The sequence below is a fragment of the Schistocerca gregaria genome, chromosome 3, assembly GCF_023897955.1.
Source record: "Schistocerca gregaria isolate iqSchGreg1 chromosome 3, iqSchGreg1.2, whole genome shotgun sequence".
Lineage (NCBI taxonomy): Eukaryota > Metazoa > Arthropoda > Insecta > Orthoptera > Acrididae > Schistocerca > Schistocerca gregaria.
Genome location: NC_064922.1, coordinates 216,122,764 through 216,149,271, shown reverse-complemented (window position 1 = coordinate 216,149,271; position 26,508 = coordinate 216,122,764).

The following is a 26,508-nucleotide window of genomic DNA, read 5'->3' as shown; positions in this document are numbered from 1 at the left end:
ACTGATATATGTATGATTTTTTAATATTATTAAGGTAAATACATTGTTTGTTCTCTATCAAAATCTTTCAGTTGCTAACTACATTATCTGTAGATAGTGCCTTCAGTAGTTAGAACCTTTTATTTAGCTGGCAGTATTGGCGCTCGCTGTATTGCAGTAGTTCGAGTGATTCATGAAAGGTATAGGTTGTTGTTATTCAGGGCCATTCTTCTGTAAGGATTACTGGAAGATTGCGGTGCGCTAAAAATACTCTGTGTCACTTTAGTAATGATCAGAATAAGTAAAGAGAGAAATGCGAAATGTATGAGTACGTTCAGTTTTGTTCAGCTGTTTGAAAAGCAAATAAAGTAAGAGGTTTATCAGTACAGTAATTCATTAATTTTTCTAAGGGGAGGTCTCACATTTAGAGTTAGCAACACTAGCCATTTTTTTTATACTCTCCGAGTGGAAAAAATTTCTTCGTTCTATTGGGAATCGAACGTGACTCCTTTCACTTTACAAGCTTCAATTTTTTTTTTCCCCTCCAAAGCACTTATTTAAGGCAATCAATTAAAATAAAACAAAAGAAGTCATTGCGACAAAAACAAAACTGTTAAATCAGAAAAAACGTTTATGAAGGAATATAGCGTTAATTTTAATGTGCTCACTCATTGTTTCCTCCGTCCCTTCTACATCACGTGGCATTTAAATCATATCAAGAGCGTCCACAAAAAAAAGGGGGATTTCAAATCATCGAAATCCTTGACGATGGAAAACAAGATACAGCATACTAGAAAAAACACAATAACTTCGCATTCTGAGTCCCGTCCAATGGGCTGTGGCCATATATTGGGAAAAGGCACACGGATCTGCGTCTCATTCACTCACCATCACGTAGCGGACATAATGTCCAACAAGCAACATGATGGCAATGTTCGTCGATCAGGGAAAGAAGGTTGAATCGGGACGCAAGAGAATCTCCCTCGAGATAGCCGTCTCCGACGTCCTGAGGAGTAAGGCCAGTTTCGGCGAAGCCATCTCGAATGGCCATGACCGCGGATCAACCAATGATTTAATGTATCGGTTTCATGGCAACGATTGCAGCAATCCTTCACATTGAGGCCAATACGAATAAGTCGCACGTTGCTAGGTACAATATCATGAACAACTTGGTGCCACGAGGACACCAATTCCATCGGGAAAATCGGGAGGCTAACGTCAGACTAAACAATATTCGAATTCGTTTCTGGCGACAGGGCTTCGAGGGGGTGGAGGGGCGTGGGAGGAGGGGGGTTGGCGCTATGACCCAATAACGCACGCGCAATAGAGTTGCGTCTGATATACCTGCCGGTTAAACTTTACAACTTGCAGCACATCATCGCAGGAAGTGGGAAGATTGTGCAATACAACAAGACTTACTAAGCACATGTTTGCATGCCGCGGATCTTATGGAGAAGTGAGAGTGAGCGACGTTCGTGTTCAATGATTGCTCCCTGAAATTATCCCTAACATACTTTTAGTTTATCATAGCCATCTTTAGCGGATAACTGTCAACCTCGCGATCGACATCGGGTGATCTTCAAAGCCAATGAAATTTCAAAGGGGTCAAACACTCGCAAACTGAGTAAGCGACATTTCTGGTGATGAACCCGCGCTCCCGTACGACAGCAAAAGGCATTACAAACTTCCTTCAGCAGTAGTGTATCATCATATGTATGGAGAAGAACCATAGCGTCATCAGCATACGCACGTACGCTGAACATTTCTCCCAACAGTGACCAGCCAGCCAAATGAGCAGCTATAGTTCCCAATTAGGGTTCCTGAAACCGCACATAGAGCGACATACATGATGGAAACCTTTGAAGGATGCCCTGACACAACGCGATGGAGAAGTAAGACGGCCATTTACGTCAATGGACGCTCGGATACCAGTAATTAGAGAGCTAAACAGCCAGTCGTGCCGCATCGTTAAAAACAACAGTCGTCAATAATCGCTTAAGAAAGCGGTCGAACACTTTGTGAAAATCAATGAAAAACAAAGCGATTTGCACGGTCATGGTGGAAGCAATCGAAATTAAGTCACGACATTCAGCAACGGGAGTCAGGAGTGTTCGATCCGGAAGACAACCGATAGTTGGCTCTTTACCGCTCGTGCCACTATTTTATAATCATAGTTGAAGAGTGTTATCGGGCGGACCTGATCCACACGCAAACGTCTCGGCTGTTTGCGAATCAGGACGATTTTAAAAGCCTTAAAGCTGCGTGGGAGAAGGCCTCCATGGAATACTTAATTCACCATAGAAGTTGTCGTATCTCCCATCATTGGCCAAAGTCGAATATAAAATTCGTTGGGAAGGCTGTCGAGCCAGGTGTTACGTGGGAGCGAGAACGAGTCACAGTATCAAGAATATCATCGCGATGGAATACAGAAAATAAGTCTTTCTGGAGGGTTGGCGTAAAAACACTATCAAGGAGAGAGATAAGATCAATATACAGTGGACCGTCTGAATCCACTTCAGTATAAGGTTCGGGAAAGTACTGGGGAGGTTCACGCACCATATTGGGAGGATCACTCACGTCCATCTAAAGAAATAATGGTAGTAAGACGCGTCTTTTCAGAACGCTTGTGAAGCCGAAGAAGTTTATAGAGGTCAACTCATCCAGTACAATTGAACGAGGCTGGGAACGCAATCGGACACCAGTTGCCTATGCTTCAGTTGTTCAAGTTTTGCCTTCACACGGTGGACATCCACGACTCTCAAGGGGGGCATCACGAGCATTATCGCAAAGATCGTGAAGGACAGCATAATAAAATTCCCTAGTTCTCCTTATTTCAGCCGCTTTTACAGCGCGAAAATGCTCGTGTATATTTCGAATCCGGGGCTTAGTAAGGGCAACACACCATTCTATAAGTGAGGGATAACGCCGTCTCCATATGTCTTCGATGTTGCCTCCCAGAGAGGTTCTGCGAGATGTAGAGTGTTTAGCTTCCATAACGGGCGCGAATGATGGAGCCACTGCGGGACGTTGTTAAAAGTCATTCAAACAGCACAGTGATCAGTGAAACGCAGAAATTACATCAATTCATAGATGATGGTTACATATGGGAGCAGATAAATGAAAGCGGTCTAATCGGCTATTTGACGTAGCTGTAAAAAACGTAAACCGCACCAATGTAGGATATCTGCAAACCCATCATCTTGGAGATGCAAAGACGTCAGCGTAGCAAAAGTTCACGACAATATGTGTAACTTGGGGTCTGATCTACACGTCATACGAAGCAGTTACATTCGCCCCCAGCAACACACTGCGCGGGTTCCTTCGGAGTAAATAAACAACTTTTTCCTCATAAAACCGCGAGAGATCGGATGAAAGACCAGACGGAGCGTAATGAAACATTAAGGTGAGTTCACAATAACTACAGCCTGTACTGCGACCATTATCTAGCGTTTCGAAGTCCGTCAGCGGGATTCCATCTCGATAAAGCAAAGCCATATCGGTAGAATTTTCAGGGGTGACACTGAAAGATGTAGAGTACCCAGGAAGACAAAACACATCAAATAATACCGCTTGTAAACACACGATATCTGCTTGGGAATCGTAAATAAACTTGCGTAACGAAGCAAGCCGTAATTGGGAACATATCCTATTAACTTTGAGGATTATAAGTGTATAAGCCTGCATCCGTTAGCGCATGTAAGGTCAATGAAACCTCACTAAGGAGAGTGCACTCAGCACGTCCTTCTCACTTCAGCGTCCTCGGGCGGTAGAAAGAAGGTGTAATTATAATCCTACCCACCGGAAGCCGAGGAATCCTCGTTTTCCTTTTTACGACGCGCGGCCGCATGTGCCCGTTTCACACCACTCTGTGAAAACATACAATCTTGATGTGGAAGGGTTGGGGGACGTCAAGCTCCGATCTGGTAGAGGAGGTATTGCCTCTGTACTCTTCGGAAATCGGGAACACAGCTCAGAACGACTGACAGCAACCTCTGGTACAGAAGAGACAGGTAATGCAGTGCCGGTGTCTCATGGTATCAGAAAGAAGACCCGTACACTCCTGTTCTCCACCGTCTCATTGTGGAGGATGGGTGGTATTTCACTGGAACACTGTAAAGACTGGCCAGCAGACAAGGTCTCCGCGGGAACTTCTGAACTCACGGGAACCGTCGCGTCTACGAGTGAAATGGGGGACGCAGATTGAACGCACATTTCAAAATCAACAGAAGCAGCTACATCCTCTCTGGTAATACTGGAATCAAAATTAACGTCAGTAGACAACGCATTACCTCCAGAAGGAGCACCGTCTGTCAGCGCCATGTCAGAAGAACGACACTGGAGTGAGGCGTCCTCGAAATCTGTACCGTCCTCAGTCTGCCGGCGTTTGACTTGCGCTGTAGGAGCCGTCGTCCCTTCATGGACTGAGGCCGCACTGGGACGCACCGTTAACGGTGGAAATTTACGAGGAGCAGAGGCGTGTAAAGCTGTAGATTGACTGACAGCAGACAGCGATGACACTATGTCTGCTAACGTTAAAGGAAGACGTTTATATAAAAATATGGCATTTCAGTCTTTGATCGCTATTTTTTATTTTCAATGACCGGTTACAGCCTAGCTGACCATCTTCAGATCTGTTAGACAAAGTTAAAATACAGGGTGCTACAAAAAGGTTAGGCCAAACTTTCCGGAAACATTCCTTACACACAAAGAAAGAAAATATGCTATTTGGACACGTGTCCGGAAACGCTTACTTTCTATGTTACATCTCATTTTATTTCTTCAAATAACATTAATCATGGAATAGAAACACACAGCAGCAGAACGTACCAGCCTGACTTCAAACACTTTGTTACAGGAAATTTTCAAAATGTCCACCGTTAGCGAGGATACATGCATCCACCCTCCATCGCATGGAATCCCTGATGCGCTGATCCAGTCCTGGAGAATGGCGTATTGTATCACAGCCGTCCACAGCACGAAGAGTCTCTACATTTCGTACCGGGGTTGCGTAGACAAGAGCTTCCAAATGCCCCCATAAATGAGAGTAAAGAGGGTTGAGGTCAGGAGAGCGTGGAGGCCATGGAATTGATCCGCCTTTACCAATCCGTCGGTCACCGAATCTGTTGTTGAGAAGCGTACGAACACTTCGACTGAAATGTGCAGGAGCTCCATCGTACATGGACCACATGTTGTGTCGTGCTCGTAAAGGCTCATGTTTTAGCAGCACAGGTAGAGTATCCCGTATGAAATCATGAAAACGTGCTTCACTGAGCGTAGGTGATGAACACTAACCTGTTGATGCTACGTACTGATGTGCTTGATGATAGTACTGTAGAGCAATGAGTCGCATGTCAACACACGCACCGAAGTCAACGTTACCTTCCTTAAATTGGGCCAACTGGTGGTGAATCGAGGAAATACAGTACATACTGACGAAAGTAAAATGAGCTCTGACATGGAAATTAACCGTTTCAGGACACATGTCCTCATAACATCTTTTCTTTATTTGTGTGTGAGGAATGTTTCCTGAAAGTTTGGCCGTACCTTTTTGAAACACCCTGTATAATTAACAAGAGAGATACAGTTAGTGATAGAAATATCTTAGTTTACAACAAGATATTTCGGAATATATTAAGTGCCAACATACCATATATTGCAGCTACAGAGTAACTTGTCAGTAGAGAACTGTCGGTTCGCTGTCAGAAATAAAGTAAATTTTAATCTGTTAAAACCTTGTATCGCAGCTTTAGAGAAGCTTAATTGGTAACAGTCAAAAAATGCCCTCTACCTATAAGAATTGTGCATATGTTATTATTTCACCGTACACGTTAATGGCGTATACACTTTTTAATAACTATCACATGCAGCACATTTGATCTTATGTGCTTCGGAATTGTTGTAATTTCCAAAAAACGACGCTGTGGCATTCCAGAATGAAAGGCAAATGCCACATAGACTAAGACATAAACCAAGAACGACGAAACAAATGAGATACAACAATTACAGAGTATATGAGATCAAGTGTGCTGAATGTGACAGTTACTATATAGGACAGACAGGGGGGAATTTTAAAATTCATTACAGTGAACATTGCCGTCATAGCAATCGGACAGCATTTGGAGCACATGTAAAAGATAGTAAACATGATGTGACTAATATAAATGAACAAATGGAGGTGTTACATAAAGCTCCAGAAAGGCTCTATCTCAACGTGCTCGAAGAGACTGAAATATAAGCTCATCAAAGGAAAACCCCAAGCCTACTACTTAATGAGCAAAGTGATTTTATGCACATGAGTTATTATAAGATTTTTAAAGACCTGTTTTAGGCATACTCTTGAATGCAACAGCACTCTCCAGTAAGAACCTGCTGCAGCGGAACGGCCCTCAGCGTACTGGCGGCGAGGTGAATTGGGCGCGGCGGAAGAGGACTTGGCATGGCGTTGTATACGTTCTGACGTTGGGAAACCCTCTCCACCACCAATCAATTCAAAGAAGAGGAAACACAAATTTTCGAAAACACCTGTACATTTTAACTATATTTTTAAATTTCTTTATAAAGAAATTTTAAGTTAGTGTAAATTATTTCGGTTCATGGTCCACTTAAAAAAGATTTTCATATGTTATTATTTTAAAAATTGTTTTATTAAAAAGTATATTCGCCATTAATATGTACGGTGAAATAATAACATTTGCACAATTATTACGGATAGGGGGCACTTTTTTCACTGTTACCAATCAGGTTTCTCTAAAACTGCGGTATAAGGTTCTAACTGATTAAAATTTACTTTAATTATGACAGCGCACCGATACTTCTGTACTGACAAGTTACTCTGTACCTGGAATTTATGGTATGTTGGCACTTAATACGTTCCAAAATTTCTTTTTGTGAACTAAGATCTCTTGTTAATTATATCTGAACTTTGTCTAACAGATCTGAAGATGGGCAGCTAAATTGAAACCGGTCATTGAAAATAAAAAATAGCTATCAAAGACTGAATTGCCATATTTTTATTTATTGAACGGTCGTGGAAATCCCATTAAGACAATCATGTCTAGATTTGGAGACGTTTATGATAAGACGGCGTCAGAACAGTAATACGTCGCCAGCAATCGGATCTGAGATGACCTCTTTCATTACAGAGCAAACAAGTTCCTTCTTGCGCTGCATACGCAACATGGATCCGGTAACCAGAAACAGTTAACTGGGAGGGCATGTTCTTCATAATGCACATGTCAACAGTCCGGACACCGTTATAACACTGGAAGCGATGTTGTGCTGACCAGCGTTCCCATCGGATATGCCGTATTACTCCAATCGTAAGCAACGATGTAGAAAGAAATGAATCGCCCACTTCAGGAGGAAGGCTATAAATTCTAATCGGAGTATACTCGAGTGTCACATTTTCAAGGAGGACTTGACTAACGGAACCATCTCGACGTGTGTGAGCAACACTTAAGAACCAACCCGAGAGAAAAGCCGTCCTACTCGAACGGGATCATAAAGCTTCACAAAGAATGTATATAAATCAGAATCAAAGTAAACAGTATCTACCCGATCAGGTTTAATACGGATAACATCAGCCAAGCAATCGTGAATTTCTGAAGAGCCAGGTTGAACAGGCAGCGTACTCTTCTCAAAACTGAAACGAACAGTAGCTCGACGAGGAACAGACTTTGAAGATTCGACAGACACCATGGTGCGGGCAGGAAATACACAGCTGCCAATAGAAAAACGATAATACACTCCGCAACACAACTACGATGTGACTCCGGCCGACAAGACTTAGCACCTGCGACACAAGCGGCGCTGCGCCACAGGCGGAAGTTAACCACTACCTGCTCGCTCGACGCGCGAGGCGACACTGCGCTCGCAGCTAATCTGGCGGGTGGTTTAACTGTTAAACCATCTGACGTTTATCTGGCCCATTCTGAAATGTCCTTTGTGGGTGTTTAAGTTCTGCCGCCGACGCGATGACTGATCCAGATGGTACTGAGGCTAACCAGAATAACCAATCAAGGTATAAGTAATGTACGCCTCGATTTATTGGTATGATGCAGTTTTTAGAAGAAAATCAATTTAGCTGCACTCTTAAATCAGCTGCTCCATAAAGAGGAGGGTTCTCAGAGGAGCGATAGTCTGTAGGCCACCTTTTAAACTTTTAAACTATCAGTTTGGCTTTAGGAAAAGTAAAGGCACGAAAGAGGCAATTCTGACGTTACGGCTAATAATGGAAGCAAGGCTAAAGAAAAATCAAGACACGTTCATAGGATTTGTCGACCTGGAAAAAGCGTTCGACAATATAAAATGGTGCAAACTGTTCAAGATTCTGAAAAAAGTAGGGGTAAGCTATAGCGAGAGACGGGTCATATACAGTATGTACAACGACCAAGAGGGAATAATAAGAGTGGACGATCAAGAATGAAGTGCTCGTATTAAGAAGGGAGTAAGACAAGGCTGTAGTCTTTCGCCCCTACTCTTCAATCTGTACATCGAGGAAGCAATGATGGAAATAAAAGAAAGGTTCAGGAGTGGAATTAAAATACAAGGCGAAAGGATATCAATGATACGATTCGCGGATGACATTGCTATCCTGAGTGAAAGTGAAGAAGAATTAAATGATCTGCTGAACGGAATGAACAGTCTAATGAGTACACAGTATGGTTTGAGAGTAAATAGGAGAAAGACTAAGGTAATGAGAAGTAGTAGAAATGAGAACAGCGAGAAACTTAACATCAGGACTGATGGTCACGAAGTCAAGGAAGTTAAGGAATTCTGCTACCTAGGCAGTAAAATAACCAATGACGGACGGAGCAAGGAGGACATAAAAAGCAGACTCGCTATGGCAAAAAACGCATTTCTGGCCAAGAGATGTCTACTAATATCAAATACCGGCCTTAATTTGACGAAGACATTTCTGAGGATGTACGTCTGGAGTACAGCATTGTATGGTAGTGAAACATGGACTGTGGGAATACCGGAACAGAAGAGAAGCGAAGCATTTGAGATGTGGTGCTATAGACGAATGTTGAAAATTAGGTGCACTGATAAGGTAAGGAATGAGGAGGTTCTACGCAGAGTCGGAGAGGAAAGGAATATGTGGAAAACACTGATAAGGAGAGGGGACAGGATGATAGGACATCTGCTAAGCCATGAGCGAATGACTTCCATGGCACTAGATGGAGCTGTAGAGGGCTAAAACTGTAGAGGAAGACAGAGATTGGAATACGTCAAGCAAATAATTGAGGACGTAGGTTGTAAGTGCTACTCTGAGATGAAGAGGTTAGCTCAGGAAAGGAATTCATTGCGAGCCCCATCAAACCAGTCAGTAGATCGATGACAAAAAAAAAGTTGTGTTCCCAGTTTAGCTGTTCCAAGTTTTCGAAGTCTCTTTTATAGGGCAAACCGACGCTGCCAATTCTATGGTGCAGCCGCATTCCTTCTGGAGCAGGGCAAAGACTGAATACGCTTCTAGAGCTTTTCTGGGGGTGAAGCATATGGTCTACGTGTTCGAGGCGCTAATAGTCGAGTTTGCTTTAGAGAAATATAAGTTTTTTCTCGAACTTAACAAATTATTTGGAAACTAGGTATTAAGCTGGGTTCTGGCGAGAAAAACTGGTAGGTTTGCACATTGGGGTATCCGCATTTCAGCTCGTTAAACTGGTAGTGTAGCACGTTGGGCCTGTCCTCATTACTGACTTTTGGTTCTCAGTTAAAGAGAATCTTTTCACTGGTGAACGAGCTCAACGTTTCGGGCTTACTAAGGCTTCCTTGTTATTGCATTCGCTGTGAGGTTAAATTAAAAAAGATTCACCTTAAGGAACTGTATCCTACGGGTTTCAATATTTTTGTTAATCCTTGCGTGAACGACTTTATGGGGCCTATAAGACCATTATAAAGTTTGAGGAGCTCTTCGCCGATTCTGCGTTAAATCTACAAGTAAAAATGCTGGTAAGTGAGTCTGAAGCCTGTAAAGTTGTTTAGCAAAATCCTAATACTGACCGTGCTCTTCTCCATTGTAGCCCTGCACAGAAGCCCATGGAAGAGGACACTCTCGATGATTTTGGTCCCCTTCCTCGTACGAAACATGATGTTGTCGATATATGTTCCGGGTTCTGTAACTTATACCCTGTAAGAAGATGATATCCGGAGTAGCTATTCAGCGTTTGGCTAACGGTTTTACTTTCAGTTTTGGGCCTCCTAGGTACTTAGTAATAACGCCATACTGGGCCGTGGTAAAAACTGCTGTTTTGAAGAGCGCGCCGCAGCGCGATGCGTGAAGCAGTCGCCCGTCGTTTCTGGCGGTGGCGCTGCTGTGGCAAACGTAGCTTTGGTGTCTTCCTCTAGTGGGAGTCTCGTCAGTTGATAAGCCGGGTCAGTATGGGGCAGTCACTGCCTGTCTGTCGTCCGGAGTGCTAGTATGTGTTCGGCCGCTCGAGTTTGTTCAGGCAATGGGCATTGGCGGTTGGATCAATCGGTTCGTCGGCCGCGCACTGGGACACAATATCTCTTGTCCGTCTTGAGCGTCGGCGCACGTGAGGTTCCCACGTGAGGCCTGTGGGCCGCGCTGTATAGCGAGGGCTAGTGGCTTCGCCGCCGATACGAGAGCAACAGTAGTCAACCCACGACATCGGTCTGGCAGGCGCGAGCTTCGACGCCGTGAGACGGGAGATCGGCGGCCCTTCGTGCGTCCGTTGTAGTGGCTGGCAGCGGACGGTTCGGGACAGCGTTTTGGGCGTGCTGCGCCAGGTCTTCGGCAGATATCACAGTTTATTGAAAGTTACGTGATTCGTGAGATGTTTTTTCATTTACTTGTTATATTCTACTTGTGTTCTTGTTCAAAGCCAAGTGACAAGATAACCTCCGGTACACTGTTAACTTGTCTTGTTAGATCTTGCAAGGTAGTTAAGATTTTTACCTCATTTAGAAATCTGGCTCACAATAAAACCAATCGCGGTAAACTAGTCAGGTTTGATTTTTGTAAGGAGTGAGGCAGTGGCAGCTTTTTAGCAAGTTTCCCCGTCCCCAATACTTTTCCATGGGTGGCTAGGGTACGCGTTGTGGAAAACGGAGCCTTTTATCGGCTCTTGAATTAATAATCGGCATACGTGTCACCTCTACTGTAACTTTTCACGTTGTAGAGCTCTACACTGTAGCGCCTCCGTAGGGTGCACAGAATGACCTCCCTTCTCGATTTAGGGGCGCTGTGTGCGCAGTTTGGCTACCAGAGTGTGTTCCTCGTGTATAGGCTCTGGGTATTTACGCCGCCACTCTCTAGTGCACACGAAGGAACGCCGAACCGCTGTCGTACGGCAAGCTGTCCAGACCAGCACCGCTGGAGAATACCCACTCGGTGCACTGCCTCTTAAGGCGTGCCGAAGTCTGAAGGGTCGGGACAGTGGCAGATCTATCGCAGCTGCAGGTACAACAAGTGCAATTGTCGTCTTCTTTCACTGTTGATTTGAACTGGTTTGAAACTAGAAACCAAGCAATCGAGGTTTCGGACCTGGAAACCTTTCCAAATAAGATGACGATACTCCCTGGGAAGCAAACCCAGCCTCTCAAGGTAATCCTTGCCGCTGATGAATCTTGAAAGGTCACATTAAAAATCTTATTGTACATGATAATTAATTGAAACCCTCAACTGCCGACAGGTGTTGTTGACATACCTTGACAGGGACAGCTGAAAAAGGGTGCTCCAACTGTGGCTCGAACTCGGGATCCCTTGCTGACGTGGCAGACGCTCTATCCATCTGCGCCACCGAGGACATAGATGAATAGCCCGACTGTAGGGAGTTACCCCTTGCTCGTCTCCCGTGATACCCACAATATCAACTGTCCACAATCTACATATGTAATGTTCCTAATAGATACTTTGTCCATCCACTCATTACTCACGCCCACTAAGGTGACGAACCCCGTAAGATTTCGGGCAACCTGTTCGCATTCGCACAGATTAAGGTCAATAGTCGGGTAGCCATTTAACTGTATATGAAGATAGTAACTGTTCTCTAAAGAACAGATAACATAGAGGACCATGGTCATGTAAGCAGGAGATCCCGGGTTCGAGTTCCGGTCGGGGCACATAGTTTCAGGTGTCCCTGTCAAGGTACGTAAACAACACCTGTCGGCAGCTGAGGGTTTCAATTAATTATCATTTATTCTAGAGAAGCTACATGGTCATCAATGGTATCTGTTCTTTAAAGAACAGTTACTATCTTGATATATCATATTGCAAATACTCGCCAGAATTTGAGAAAGTTGCTGTTGCTAAGAGTCACCATAAATGTAACTGTTCTGATGAACTATTAACGCGAAGAAAGATCACAATGTCTCTTTCTCTCTTACAAATGCTGGCTGGATCAGTTCTCATAAATTTATGGCTTTTGTCTTTCCGCACTTAGTTACAGGTGATAGTCCGTGGCACGAATTGTGAAATGTTTTTACCCTGTGACAGTTACTTGTAATTATTTAATCCGTAATCATCGAAAAGAGGATCTGCTGACTGCTGGATAAAATGTTCTCATAAATATCTCAATACGCAGGTAAAATAGCTGTCGGAGTAAAGTGCGTATGTAACACTAACAAAAGATTTATTTCGTGAATGGTTCAAAATATCTAAACGAGATTTACAGGAATTGACTATACACAGACACAGGAAATTTTTGTTTTTTGTTAATTCTTTAACTCTTATACACAATGGGATAACCAAACAATTAATAATGTATTTCTCATAGAAGCAACGGTGTACTGGTTTTAACGGCACCGGAAAGCGCTCGTGAAGTTGAGAACACTTGAATTTGTTTTCTTTTCCACCCATTCGCGTTGCGCTGAAGTTACAGCGTTATCAGTGATTTCCTTGCTCTTTTTTCCTGGTTAACCCTTACTTTGGGTTTCTACACTTTGCGGTGATCGGTGATACTGTTGTTTATGTTTCGTTTGTCATTTTTTCTTTGAACTTTCATAGCCTCAGTGTTTAGAAGATACTAATGTTCTCGAATCTTCTATACAGAGAAGCAGTGCAAGTTTAGAGTAAAGTTTCACAAGGAAAATAATTTGGAAACCTGCTAAAATAACAGATAATGTACGATAAGTCACAGCGTATTTTAACAAGAAAATATACGGAACACCCACTTCTGCGAAACATATCTGGATAGAAAATAAGCTGGAAATTGTTATTTCTCTAGGTGGAACTCTCCAAAGCCAATTTATTTTTAAGGAAACAGGAACACAAGAGTGGACTTCAACCTGAATATGGGTATAAACCTTTTTATTCTTGGCTTCAAAACTTATTGTTAAGGTACCTGAGGAATGTTAATACCGAGAATCGTCGAGTCTGGAATTCGATGCTACTTGGTTATAAATAGCGACTGCTTCTGGTGTTATAACAATGCTTGCCAGTGTTTACTGAGAACAGAAAATGCCCGCCAATTAAGCACTCAGCACATTTCAGGGAAATATTCGCGAAATATTTCAGAGTAAAAGTATCACTTTGATGCTTGGTAACGTAAACCTATCCGGTTCTTAGAGAGATGCGCAATTTCAATGTTTTAATCAACAATGTTCAATAAGAACAACAGCTACATCTTTATATGTGATCCTAAACTTATATGAAAGCCTAAAAGTCCTTCTTGTTGATTATGTATTTTCCGCTTCTTTAAATATTTAGCATCATTTTCCTATATACTTAATGAAAGTATAATTATTTAGTGTTTCTTTAGCTATCGACTCCAACGACCTACCTTTGATAACTGAAGACTTACAACCTAAAACCATAATCATAAATTGTTACACCTTTCTTCCATAAGGTATAATTTTCTCCTTTGTGTGACATACCTGAAAAAAAGCTCTCTTTACTTGGCTGTATCTATTGGTATGTAAAGTCTATGTATTGTCTTTTCTTGAAACCTTTCCTGTTTGCGTGCAACAAACAAAAAATATTTCATGTTTCAGAAGAATAAAGGAACGTCAGAGAACAGCGAACTGTTTCAGTGAACCTTTTATGAAATATAAATGAGAAATACTCACATTAAGTTTAATGCAAATATTATTGCGCATTATCTGAACCACCGGTATCGTCATTATCACAGTTATTTTCAACAAAAATATTGCCTCACTTCAAGCAAAATTTCGTCATCCGTATGAAAATATGCAGCCACTCCTTTCGCTTCTTTACGTTCTCTATGAACATATTCCACCCGTCAGCAGATTGATTTCATACAACAAGAAGCCTGTTTTAGAAACTACACACCGGTCGGTGTGGCCGAGCGGTTCTAGGCCCTTCAGACTGGAACCGCGCTACCGCTTCGGTCGCAGGTTCGAATCCTGCCTCGTGCATGGTTGTGTGTGATGGTTGGTTAGGTTTAAGTAGTTCTAAGTTCTAGGGGACTGATGACCTCAGAAGCAATGTCCCATAGTGCGCAGAGCCATTTGAACAATTTTTTTTTTTTAGAAACTCCGCTTCCCTCGAAACACAATCATGTCCGATCGAGTCCTTCAATGTACGTCATTCCGTATTCAAAAGCTGGAGAGATCGTACCCGTCAGACAACGAGATGGGCAGTTCAGCAAGATTTTCTCTGTCCGCGATTCGAAGTGTTAACAAAGTTTATTTCACTGTACTACTCTTTCTAAGACCTTTATAATTCCATTGTAAATAATCGCTGTTCATACTTCTCTGTAGATACGAAAGGTCTGTGAATGTGTATGTTAAATACCCGTGTGGGGCCGTGCGTGGTTGTATATATATATATATATATATATATTCCTGGAAATTGAAATAAGAACACCGTGAATTCACTGTCCCAGGAAGGGGAAACTTTATTGACACATTACTGGGGTCAGATACATCACATGATCACACTGACAGAACCACAGGCACATAGACACAGGCAACAGAGCATGCACAATGTCGGCACTAGTACAGTGTATATCCACCTTTCGCAGCAATGCAGGCTGCTATTCTCCCATGGAGACGATCGTAGAGATGCTGGATGTAGTCCTGTGGAACGGCTTGCCATGCCATTTCCACCTGGCGCCTCAGTTGGACCAGCGTTCGTGCTGGACGTGCAGACCGCGTGAGACGACGCTTCATCCAGTCCCAAACATGCTCAATGGGGGACAGATCCGGAGATCTTGCTGGCCAGGGTAGTTGACTTACACCTTCTAGAGCACGTTGGGTGGCACGGGATACATGCGGACGTGCATTGTCCTGTTGGAACAGCAAGTTCCCTGCCGGTCTAGGAATGGTAGAACGATGGGTTCTATGACGGTTTGGATGTACCGTGCACTATTCAGTGTCCCCTCGACGATCACCAGAGGTGTACGGCCAATGTAGGAGATCGCTCCCCACACCATGGTGCCGGGTGTTGGCCCTGTGTGCCTCGGTCGTATGTAGTCCTGATTGTGGCGCTCACCTGCACGGCGCCAAACAGGCATACGACCATCATTGGCACCGAGGCAGAAGCGACTCTCAACGCTGAAGACGACAGGCCTCCATTCGTCCCTCCATTCACGCCTGTCGCGACACCACTGGAGGCGGGCTGCACGATGTTAGGGCATGAGCGGAAGACGGCCTAACGGTGTGCGGGACCGTAGCCCAGCTTCATGGAGACGGTTGCGAATGGCCCTCGCCGATACCCCAGGAGCAACAGTGTCCCTAATTTGCTGGAAAGTGGCGGTGCGGTCCCCTACGGCACTGCGTAGGATCCTACGGTCTTGGCGTGCATCCGTGCGTCGCTGCGGTCCGGTCCCAGGTCGACGGACACGTGCACCGCGCACCACTGGCGACAACATCGATGTACTGTGGAGACCTCACGCCCCACGTGTTGAGCAATTCGGCGGTACGTCCACCCGGCCTCCCGCATGCCCACTATACGCCCTCGCTCAAAGTCCGTCAACTGCACATACGGTTCACGTCCACGCTGTCGCGGCATGCTACCAATGTTAAAGACTACGATGGAGCTCCGTATGCCACGGCAAACTGGCTGACACTGACGGCGGCGGTGCACAAATGCTGCGCAGCTAGCGCCATTCGACGGCCAACACCGCGGTTCCTGGAGTGTCCGCTGTGCCGTGCGTGTGATCATTGCTTGTACAGCCCTCTCGCAGTGTCCGGAGCAAGTATGGTGGATCTGACACACCAGTGTCAATGTGTTCTTTTTTCCATTTCCAGGAGTATATATATATATATATATATATATATATATATATATATATATATATATATATATATATATATATATATATATGGGATTGTGCGCTCGCACTAACGCTCTGGAGCACATGTATGTAAATGTATGTCACACTAGTAGCATTAAACTCTTCGCCTTTCCGTACGACTTTATTATATGAGATTGGAGGGGAGAACGCACTAAAACTTTTCGTTTGAGTTCTAGTCTGCGAGGCGGAAAAGCTGCCTCGAGTCATGGTTGCCTTTTGCCTCATGCATTCTATCCGAGTAGTCTGGTTCAATAAAACTCGTCGCGAGCTCAGTTCGGTATGCATAGGTGACGCGCAACGGGCCGTGGCGGTGATCCTGCGGAGGGCGAAGGAGCGAAACTCAGCTAGCGGCACAAGTCTCGCTGACGCTCTCGATAAATAAGATTGCGTTTCCATTAAAAGTTAGGAGGCAACCGACAGGCATTAACATTTCAAAAGAGGTCGCATTCTACATTCCGTCTGCGTGAGCGCCAGCGGCGGCGAGATGAAAGACAGCACAGCAGCTCCCTCCAACGGGGAGAACACGTGGGTGAGAGGGGAAGAGACAGAAGCCGTTCCCCTACGGCCCTCCTCACACCCACTCCAACCTCTCAAGCTACCCAAGACTGCCACGAAGCGCAACACGCACCACGTAATGTTCTTGTCTTCAGAGGGCTTCTGTGTCCCAGAGGGTTCCTTCAATGGCTTCATTACAGCTCATGAACTCGACCGAAACCTCATAAATTCGATTCATTTGAAACAGAGTCAAGCGTTGGCTTCTGTCACCTGCAGTACTCGATTCCAGTGAAGTCACTTGTAGGTTTATCATACAACATACGGTGAAGTACTGAGATGTCTTGGGTTTTGTGGTTCTTGATAACTCGACAGTAAAAACAAAAGGTGCAACGAAGCAACTTAAGTCACTCAATAAAAAAAAAACTTCGCCTTGGATTTTATACCTGTTAGCTGTCATTGAAGAATGTGTTGACGAAATCGTTCTAGTTTTAGAAATCATATACAACCGCTCACTCTGCGAAAATCCTAACATAGTTACTGGAAACATGAACAGACAACACCAATACATTTGAAAGAAAAGAATCTTATTACACTGAATTATACACATATCAGTGACAACGATTTGTGGAAGCATTTTACAACTTGTACTGTATTCCTACAGTATGAAATACGTCGAAGAAAACCGCCTACTTACAGTTAACCCATACGGATTCAACAATATTGTTCTTTCTGTAGACAACTGATTATCTATTGCCGGGCACTGTGGTCGGACGATTCTAGGCGCTTCAGCCTGGAACCGCGCGACCGCTACGGTCCCTGGTTCGAATCTTGCCTCGGGCATGGATGTGTGTGATGTCCTCAGGTTTTTTAGGCTTAAGTAGTTCTAAGTTCTAGGGGACTGATGACCTCAGATGTTAATTCCGTAGTGCATAGAGCCATTTTTTGAATATTTGTTGACACAAAGCATAATGTGCTGTAGACAGTTGATCTCAAGTCGACTCCATATTAGTAGATTTCCAGAAAGCTTTAGACAACGTTTCTAACAATCGACTTCTGGTCAAATTTGCGTCTATACAGGGTGAACATACGTAAAACCGACAAACTGCCAGGACGGATTGCTGACTGGAAATTGGGGGGGAAAAAGGTCTTAAGAATGTGTGTCTGCAAATTGACAGTTTGTGTGCAACAACAAATCGTCCTCGAACCCAGTACAGATTTACATCGCATTCACAACAAATGTTCAAAGTCGACCCCATTGGAAGCAAGCGTTCACAAGTCGCATCATAGACTGCCGCATTATTTCGCAAGTTCCGGCCTCTCTCTGAATACTGTAACAGGAGTCGTGAACACGCTGTTGATGGGTGGGCACATCAGGAACTGGTTCACTACACACAACTCTTTACAGATGCCCTGAGACGGAGAAACCCAGGGGGCTTAAGTCAAGTGATCTAGAAGGCCATGCTACATGGCCTACACGTCCTATCCAACATGTGGAGAATACGTTCTTGAACTGTCGGTGAACTGTTAACCGGAAGTTGCGGGGTGCTCCGTCATGCAGAAACCAAATAACCGGACGTATTGCCAAAGGTACATTCTGTAGAAGCTCACGCAGAGTATTACACAGGAAGTCTATGTATGTTCCCCCGTCGAGGCGTTGCGGATTAAATATCGGTGAAGTTTTACGTTTGCCAAGAATTCTTGCCAACACATTGATGCTCATGAGGCGTCTGTGACATTCTTAGAGGATTGTCTGTAGCCCAGAGATGACGGTTATGCAGATTGATAATCCCAGTTCTGATAAAGTTTGGTTCGTCGGTAAAGAGGACTGATGACAGAAATCCCTTTGTGATGGTCTGTTGCAAAGATCCTTCCCGGGAAATACGCTTCAGATAATCTTCGCACTCGTTACAGATGGAAGTAGCGGTTGTCTTGCAGGATATACATAATCGTACATTGGGTTACACAATGTTCGAGAATCGCTTGCCTGGAGTTTGTACTAGGGTTCGTCTCAATGTCCTGTAGAACCATCTCCTCCAAATCAGTTTTACGCGCAATCCAACGGCTGCCCGCAATTTCGTCTGTCTGAAAGGACATGCGATCACAAACGCTGGAAGACGGCTTGAAATGTTGTGTAATGTGGATAGGGTGTGTGAGGATAGATCGTTTGGGGGTACATTGTTCGGTATAGCTGTGCTGCCTGTCGACCGTTTCCACCTGCTTGGCAGTACAGAAACAGCATCTCGGCTTTTTTCCACATGAATACAGGACCGTTCTGCTGCTTACAGTGGGCTGCATCAATCACGCTGGGAGCAACACAGGATCACAGAATAAATTGTTAGAGGACCTTTTATTCGTCAGTGCGATCTTCTGTGCAAACTAGGTATTTCGGGGCACATGCTCGTAGGAACCTTTTTCCTGGATATCAGTCAAGAACCCTTACCTGTAGTTTGTCGGTTTTCTTAATGTTCACCATGTAGAGTACCACCTCTGCTGTGCAACTGGATTCCTTGTACACAAATAGCACATGACGGAAATCGTCTTGTGAAACCGAATTTCCATCTGGCTGTGCCCAAGGAAGCATTAAATGTTCTCTTCTATTGTGGGTATGCAAAAACTATTTAGAAGAGTATATGAACAGTTCTTATTGTTAGAAGATGACGCCGTTTTTTATCATGTAGGTGAAAACTAATTGCAAAATGCATTATACAAGTCATTTATAAGTAGAAAAGAGGCGTTAGACTATTAACAATAAGAACTATGAGGTGCTGCACAAGATATTAAAATAAAATAGCTTTTAATTTCACTTTCCCGATAAACGACACAAATGTGCATTGAAACATCAGTTGAATACCATTACGAAAATGTCAAACAGGAACCGTCACGCAGACATTTTGTGAGAGTTGAACTGTACCTTATTTGTGACATACGTAGAATTTGCTACTTGTCCTGATAAAGAAACTACCTACATATATTGTGGTTGTTCGTTAGTTTCTGGAGTACTACTGCGCTGTGTGTCGTCCTTACCAGACAGGTTTGACGGTGGACATTGAAAACCTTTACTGAAGTTCAGTTCATTTTTGAACTATAGAGAATTATACAATATCATGGACATGATAAGCGAGCTATGGTGGAAATCATTAAAATAATGGTGTTGCCCACTGTGGCGAGATCTGTTCATGAATTATCAACTACTTCCTCTTTCTAATGTGAAAATGTATTGTTTACGCCTACCTACATAGGGAGAATAGACCATCGTAATAAAATAAGTCATAGTGCTCCCACAGAAAGATTTAAGTGCTCAAATTTTTTAGTTGCTATTCGAGATTGAAGAAAAATGAGGTCACATTCATACTGTTTGTCGACCTGGCAAAAGCGTTCAACAATGTAAAATGGTACACGATGTTAGAAATCCTGAGAAAAGTAGGGCTACGTTATCGTGAAGGACGGGTAATATACAACTTGTACAGGAACCAAGAGGTAACAACAGTAGTATGAGAGCAATAACGAAGTTCACGGATTGAAGTGTATGTGAAACAGGGATGTAGCGTTTCGCCCGTGCTGTTCAATCTGTGTATCACAAAATCAATGACGAAAATGAAAGATAGGTTCAAGAGTGGGATTAAAATTCAGCGTGAAATTATATCAATGCTAAGTTTCGCTGATGACACTGCTATCCTCAGCAAAAGTCAGGAAGAATTACAGGTTGTGTTGAAAGGAATGAATAGTATAATGAACAAATAATATTGATTGAGGGTAAATCGAAGAAAGACGTAAGTAATGAGAAGCAGCGGAAATTGGAACAGCGAAAAACCTGACACACAATTACTGATCAGGAAGTAGATTAAGGTTTGCTACGTAGGGAGGAAAGTAACTTGTGACAGACGGAGCAAGGAGGACATGCCGGCTAGCACTAGCAAAAATGGCATTCCTGAGCAAGAGAAGTTTAATAGTACCAAAAACAGGTCCTAATTTGAGAAAGAAATTTCTGAATATGTACGTTTGGAGAACATTATTGTGTGGCAGTGAGACATGAAATAAGGGTAAACAGAAACAGAAGACAACAGAGGCAATTCACATGTGGTGCTACAAAAGAATTTTGAAAATTGGGTGGACTGATAGGGTAAAGGATGAGGAAGTTCTCCGCAGAATCGGCATGGGAAGATATGTGTGGAAGTCACTGACAAGAAGAAGGAAGAGGGTGCTAAGACATTAGTTAAGACGTCAGGAAATAACGTCTATGGCACTAGAGAGAGCATTAGAGGGCAGAAAATTGTAGACAAAGACAGAGATTGGAATGCTGCCAGCAAATATCTGAGGACGTAGATTGCAAGTGCTACTCCGAGCACTTAGATGGAAATTGCAGGTCATATTGAAGCGGATGTAGATCCATATTTATATGTAGATATAGTCGTGGATGTCCATACTTTCCCTTCCAGACTTACAAGGATTTTTGCTGTCGTGCTACCGATGAAAACGATAAATGAAAATCTGCATTTTTTGTTTCATGCTTCAGATCTACAGTTTTCTGATTTATTTATTGGATGGAAATTCAGTATGTTAAGTCTTACCTATATTAAAGCCTCGCACTGACGTAAGAAGTGTAGCTGCATTACGTGTACCAGCCTTTGACAGTGACTGCTATTTTCAGGGCAAGTAGCTTTTCCTAAGATAGTGGCTTGTGACGAAACGGTGAGAGCAGCAATCGAGTCATAGTTAATAGTGGGTTAAAAATTAACTTATATTCTACATGTTGTTAATTTTGCTGGAAACGAATATGCTGTATTGTTGTACCCACCGATGTAAAACGTGGGAGTAACGGTTGCACACGGATCACGCTTATAGCATAGCGAAGGGACCCAACTGATAAGAAGAAATATTCGTAGAAACCATAAGAATAGCAATAAATCTATCAAAAATATGAGTGTATCGTCGTTGTTATGTTTATGAGATAGTAAAATTTGACCTATGGAAAGTAGTTCAGGAATCAGATATTGTAAAACCCACGTCTCGTGAAAGTGACTGATGTTTGGTTACTGATGATTCATTTTACTCATTTTTGTGAGGAAGCCTCCTGAATAGAAGTATTTTTATTTACTTCTGGAGATGGTTCATTCGTTTCATAAGGCAGTTCTGAATTGTGTATAAAATGAAATAGAGCAGAATTGATGCGATTAAGGCATGGAAAGTGGTGCCCACCAAACCGTGAATGAGTGGTGGTCCTAGATTTCCAGTAAGCGTCGTAAACATAATGCGTAATTTCAGTGATGGGGACCGAAAGCGTAAACAAGAAACGTTTCACAATATCTCGTTGTGCAAATGTATGCAAACGGCGACTATTTATTGCTGTAATTACGTTATTTCTGAACTACATTTCAATATGAGAACTTTATGGTATTTCAGTCATAAATAATAGATGAGCCATCCGTCTATTGATTACTACCGATCTTAGCATCCACAGAACAGCAGGTTTCAGAAATGAAGAAGCAATCCATTCGACGCAGCAATAATGTTGGCATGGGGGAAACCAAAGTAAAAGTCTTACACGTTTCTACAGAAACATAACGTTCTATATGTATAAGTGTTGGGACAGATAAGCAATGTAGCTTAAAATTTTCATTAGGCCCAAATGCAACCAAACATCAGAGGAGTAGTAGGAGAAAAGTGGTTAAAAGAAAATGACATATGGGGTCAAAACACTGAAAAAATTTAAATTTCCTGTAAACTATTGTGACCCATACGGTTGAAACAAGACATAGAACAAATACTGAGTGAGAAGTGCTTTCTCCTGAATAGGAGGTATACTTCTAACACGTATAGATACGCAATTGAAGAGTATGGTTCTTAAGCTAAAATGAATAACATGATATATTCATAATATAGAAGGCTTCATCGACTTTTTGTTTCTAATGATGGTTCCTACGTGTTCTTAAATGAAGGAATAAATTCGAAACGTCACGAATATATTATCCCTTCTTTGAGTATCGAAACTTATATTGAAGGATGTAATTTCCGAAGGAGAAGGACTACTGGTAAGGATCTGGAAAGTGATGTGGATACGCCGTTCTTGCTGTTGAAAACTGTCGCGGATTTGTACACAGAGTATGGTCGTGGTGGTATTTCACGGCCCGCTGGCGACAGCGTTTGTGTCACCTCAGATGACGTCAGCAAACACAGATGGAAACACCAATTCAGAACGCATGGCTGATTCTGTTTGAAAAGTAGCTGCAACGTTAAATTTAGCTCATCGGTTCATTCGGAATAGAACAGCATATCGTGGCTCTTTGTCGCAAACGATAATTGAGAAAGAATGCTTCGCGGTTGAGTAGTCAACAATCAGCGAATCGCGAGTTCGTGTGTTACTATCACGTTACTTTTCTATCCCGAGGCAAAGCGCGTCATTATTGACGTCAGGTACTTTTCAGAGCTTGAGCAGCGTGAAGTTCATTTTGAATGACTACATCAGAAGATTAATAAAAGTAGAGAGTTTTTACAGCCCTCGCTTACCATTGCAAGTGGATTTTGTTTCATTAGATTGCTGTAAGTAAGCACTGGATAAAGCTTTCTCCACGTTCGCAATTTTCGTTACATTTTACAGGCCATTACTGAAATTGGAAGTCAAAAGAGACTCACATTTCAAGAATGTCTGCCAGTGCTTTTCGGTCAAACCTTGAAACATGGAATATCGGTTACTTAGTTTTCCTTTTCCATTAGATAACAGTATAAAGGACAATTTAGGCGCACCGTCTCGTTTACTAGGGTTGTCCAGAAAGTAAGTTCCGATCGGTCGCCAAATGGAAAACACAGCGAAAATCAGATACATTTTATTTTGCAAGAGTTCGCTACACTTTCCAGATATTTCTCTACATAGTCGCCGCTCCGACGTAGACACTTTTCGGAGCGTTACACCAAATTTCCAACACCATCGTCATTGTAGGCAGCCGCCTCTGCTTTCCGATAATTCTCTACTCTGATCTAAAGCGCGTAGCCTGCTCCCAAGTGTTCTTTTCGTATCCAGCGTTTCATGTGAACAGAGATGATACTCACGATGAGGCAATTAGGGCTGCCGGAGCGTCTTCACTGCCCCTGCAGAGTGCGGCTGAGAAATGCCATGAAGAAGGAAGTGCGTGGCAGTTGTGTTAGGTTGGCTGCATTCGTTAATGCGAAGCCTCTAAGCGGGCACCCCTACTTCGCAGGAGACACCGTTGTTCTAGGCACCTTTACTAGCTCACAGTGCGCTCAGAACTGAAAAGAGTGTCTTGCTGCGATCGACGGTCATACTACAGACACTACTGAACACACCTCTGCAAAGCTTCGTCGGGTTTTCACGGTGTTGTGCATTTCGCGACCGATCAGGTCTTACTTTTTAAACAACCCTCATATGTCGTCATGGAGAAGGAGTATAATTCTGAATTAAGCAAATGCGCAGAAATCTTATATGTTTAAACCACTAAACAATCTTTAAACTGTGGAAATTACTGGGAAACTATCGAGAACTTAAATCGAAGTGACGATAATCATCTTGAACACATTCCACCTCCACCGCATTTCATTTACTGACCTTTAACCGTATTTTTCAGTTCATCTCCGTACAACACACAAACAAAATTCCATTTCTCGAGACAGGCATATTTCTTTCAGTAACAGCACTGTCTGTTGTTTCATTAATAAATGTGTGCCTTGGTCGATGGATTTTCTGCTGTTAGCGACGGTGACATGTGTAGCATTCAGACAGCAACAGTCAACGATAAATCTTTGTACTTTACAGGCCTCATTGGAGATAGCGCTACCGCCTTATGTCCTTCTGCATGACAGAATGACGTATTATTCGCCATTAAAGACAATTTAGAGGAAAAAGGAAGGGAAATTAGGTTTTAACGTAACGTCGACGGCAATAGAGATCGAGCACACTTTCGAATTGAGCAACTATGTGACCTAGTGAAAGAAGTACCTCAGGTATTTGGTTTACGCTATTTGGTGAAACCGCCAAAGACTCTGCCGCAGTGTTAACACGGGTTCCAGTCAGGTCGCCGAAGTTAAGCGCTGTCGGGCTCGGCTGATCGTCCGCGTGGGACGAGCGTTGTTGCAAGTGGCCTGCACTCAGCCCTAGTGCGAGCAACAGAGACCTACCTGACTGAGAAGTAGCGGCTGCAGTCACGAACACTGGACAACGGGCGGAAGAACAGTGTGCTGACCACGCATTCTCCATAGTCGCATCCAGTGACGCTTATTGGCAAAGATTGACACATAGGTCGATCTGTATGGTTGGGCCCCCACAGACATATTCGGAGAGCGAGAGAGATTTTGTGAGACCATTGAAACCATAAATCTGGATGATTCGATTGCAGTTTTAATCAGCCTCCTTTCGAATTTCATTCCAGCACCGTACTAATTTTGCAAATATCGTGGTTAATAGCAGAGTGGTTACTGTTGAGAGTAAGCCCATTGGAAGGCCGCCCGAATGGCCGTGCAGTCTAAAGCACGGCTTTCAGGGAGTGAAGGAGCGTCTGGTCCCCGGCAAGAATCCGCCCGGCCAGTCTGTGGATGGTTTTTAGGCGGTTTTCTATCTGCCTCGGCGAATGTGGGCAGGTTCCCCTTATTCCGCCTCAGGTACACTATGTCGGCGATTGGTGCGCAAACAAGTTCTCTACGTACGCGTACGCCACCATTACTCTACCACGCAAACATAGGGGTTACACTCATCTGGTGTGAGACGTTCCGTGGGGGGTCCACCGGGGACCGAAGCGCACAATAACCCTGAGCTAGATGTGGGCAGCGGATGGGTGGACTGCGGTAGTCGTCGTGAGGTTGTGTACCACCGCGGCTGCGGCGGGGGTGGAGCCTCTCCGTCGTTTCTAGGTCCCCAGTTAACATACAATACAATACAATACAAGGCATTAGAAAAACTTTTCTGTGACAAACTAAGGAGCTACTTTCATTAAGATGGTAGAGCAGGAGAACGCTCGATTTTGAAAATGATATTCATGATTTTCTTTCAATAAAATAAAGATCCAATTACAAAGCTGTCATTAGACCTTTATTGTAAACCCTTAAGACACCATCATGCATAAGACAAAACAACGACATCGCTGAAAAGCCTTAAAGGATGAGAGTGGTTGATAAAAGCACTTATCCCCACAATGTTCAGACTGGAACAAAATTTCAAAATCCGCTTCGTAACTGATGATACTGTCCAACGTAGTCAAAAACGGTTTTTAAAAAGGCTGCAACACTCTAAGACACAAGGAACTTTTTTCGACAAAGAAGTCATTATGAAAGCGTGCCTCACAAATCAAAATTGGAAACATCCTAAGGACTACGTAGAGAAATAAAACGACTCACAAGTTACGAAAGTGCAACATTTATAGCTGCCACCAGCTCGAAAAATACTACAGTTCGTTTCAGCTCGTGTTTTTAATACTGAAACTGAACAAACGTTTTATATTTTTTAGAATTTCTTCAGTTGTCATTGGAAATAAAAATCGCTTGCGCTTAGCAACCATTGTTTATAACACTAAGTGTTCTGTGACTTTTACCACAATTATGAGTCTTTTCTCTTTGTTAGAAATCTTGATGTATTACTTTTATTACATTTCCTTATGATACTGGTGGTTCCGCCACATGGCATTGTGGTAGTCCAGAGTGCCCTCTATATGCGACTCCCGGTGTTACCTGCTACTTGGGCGCTGCTGTATTTGGCTTCTGTCTGTGTGAGTCAAAGAGTATTGCACACTACTTATTATTCGCATTTCTTGGCCATGGCATTTACAGCTGCCTCTTGAGCTTATGAAAGTGCATATGGTATCTTTATATTTTG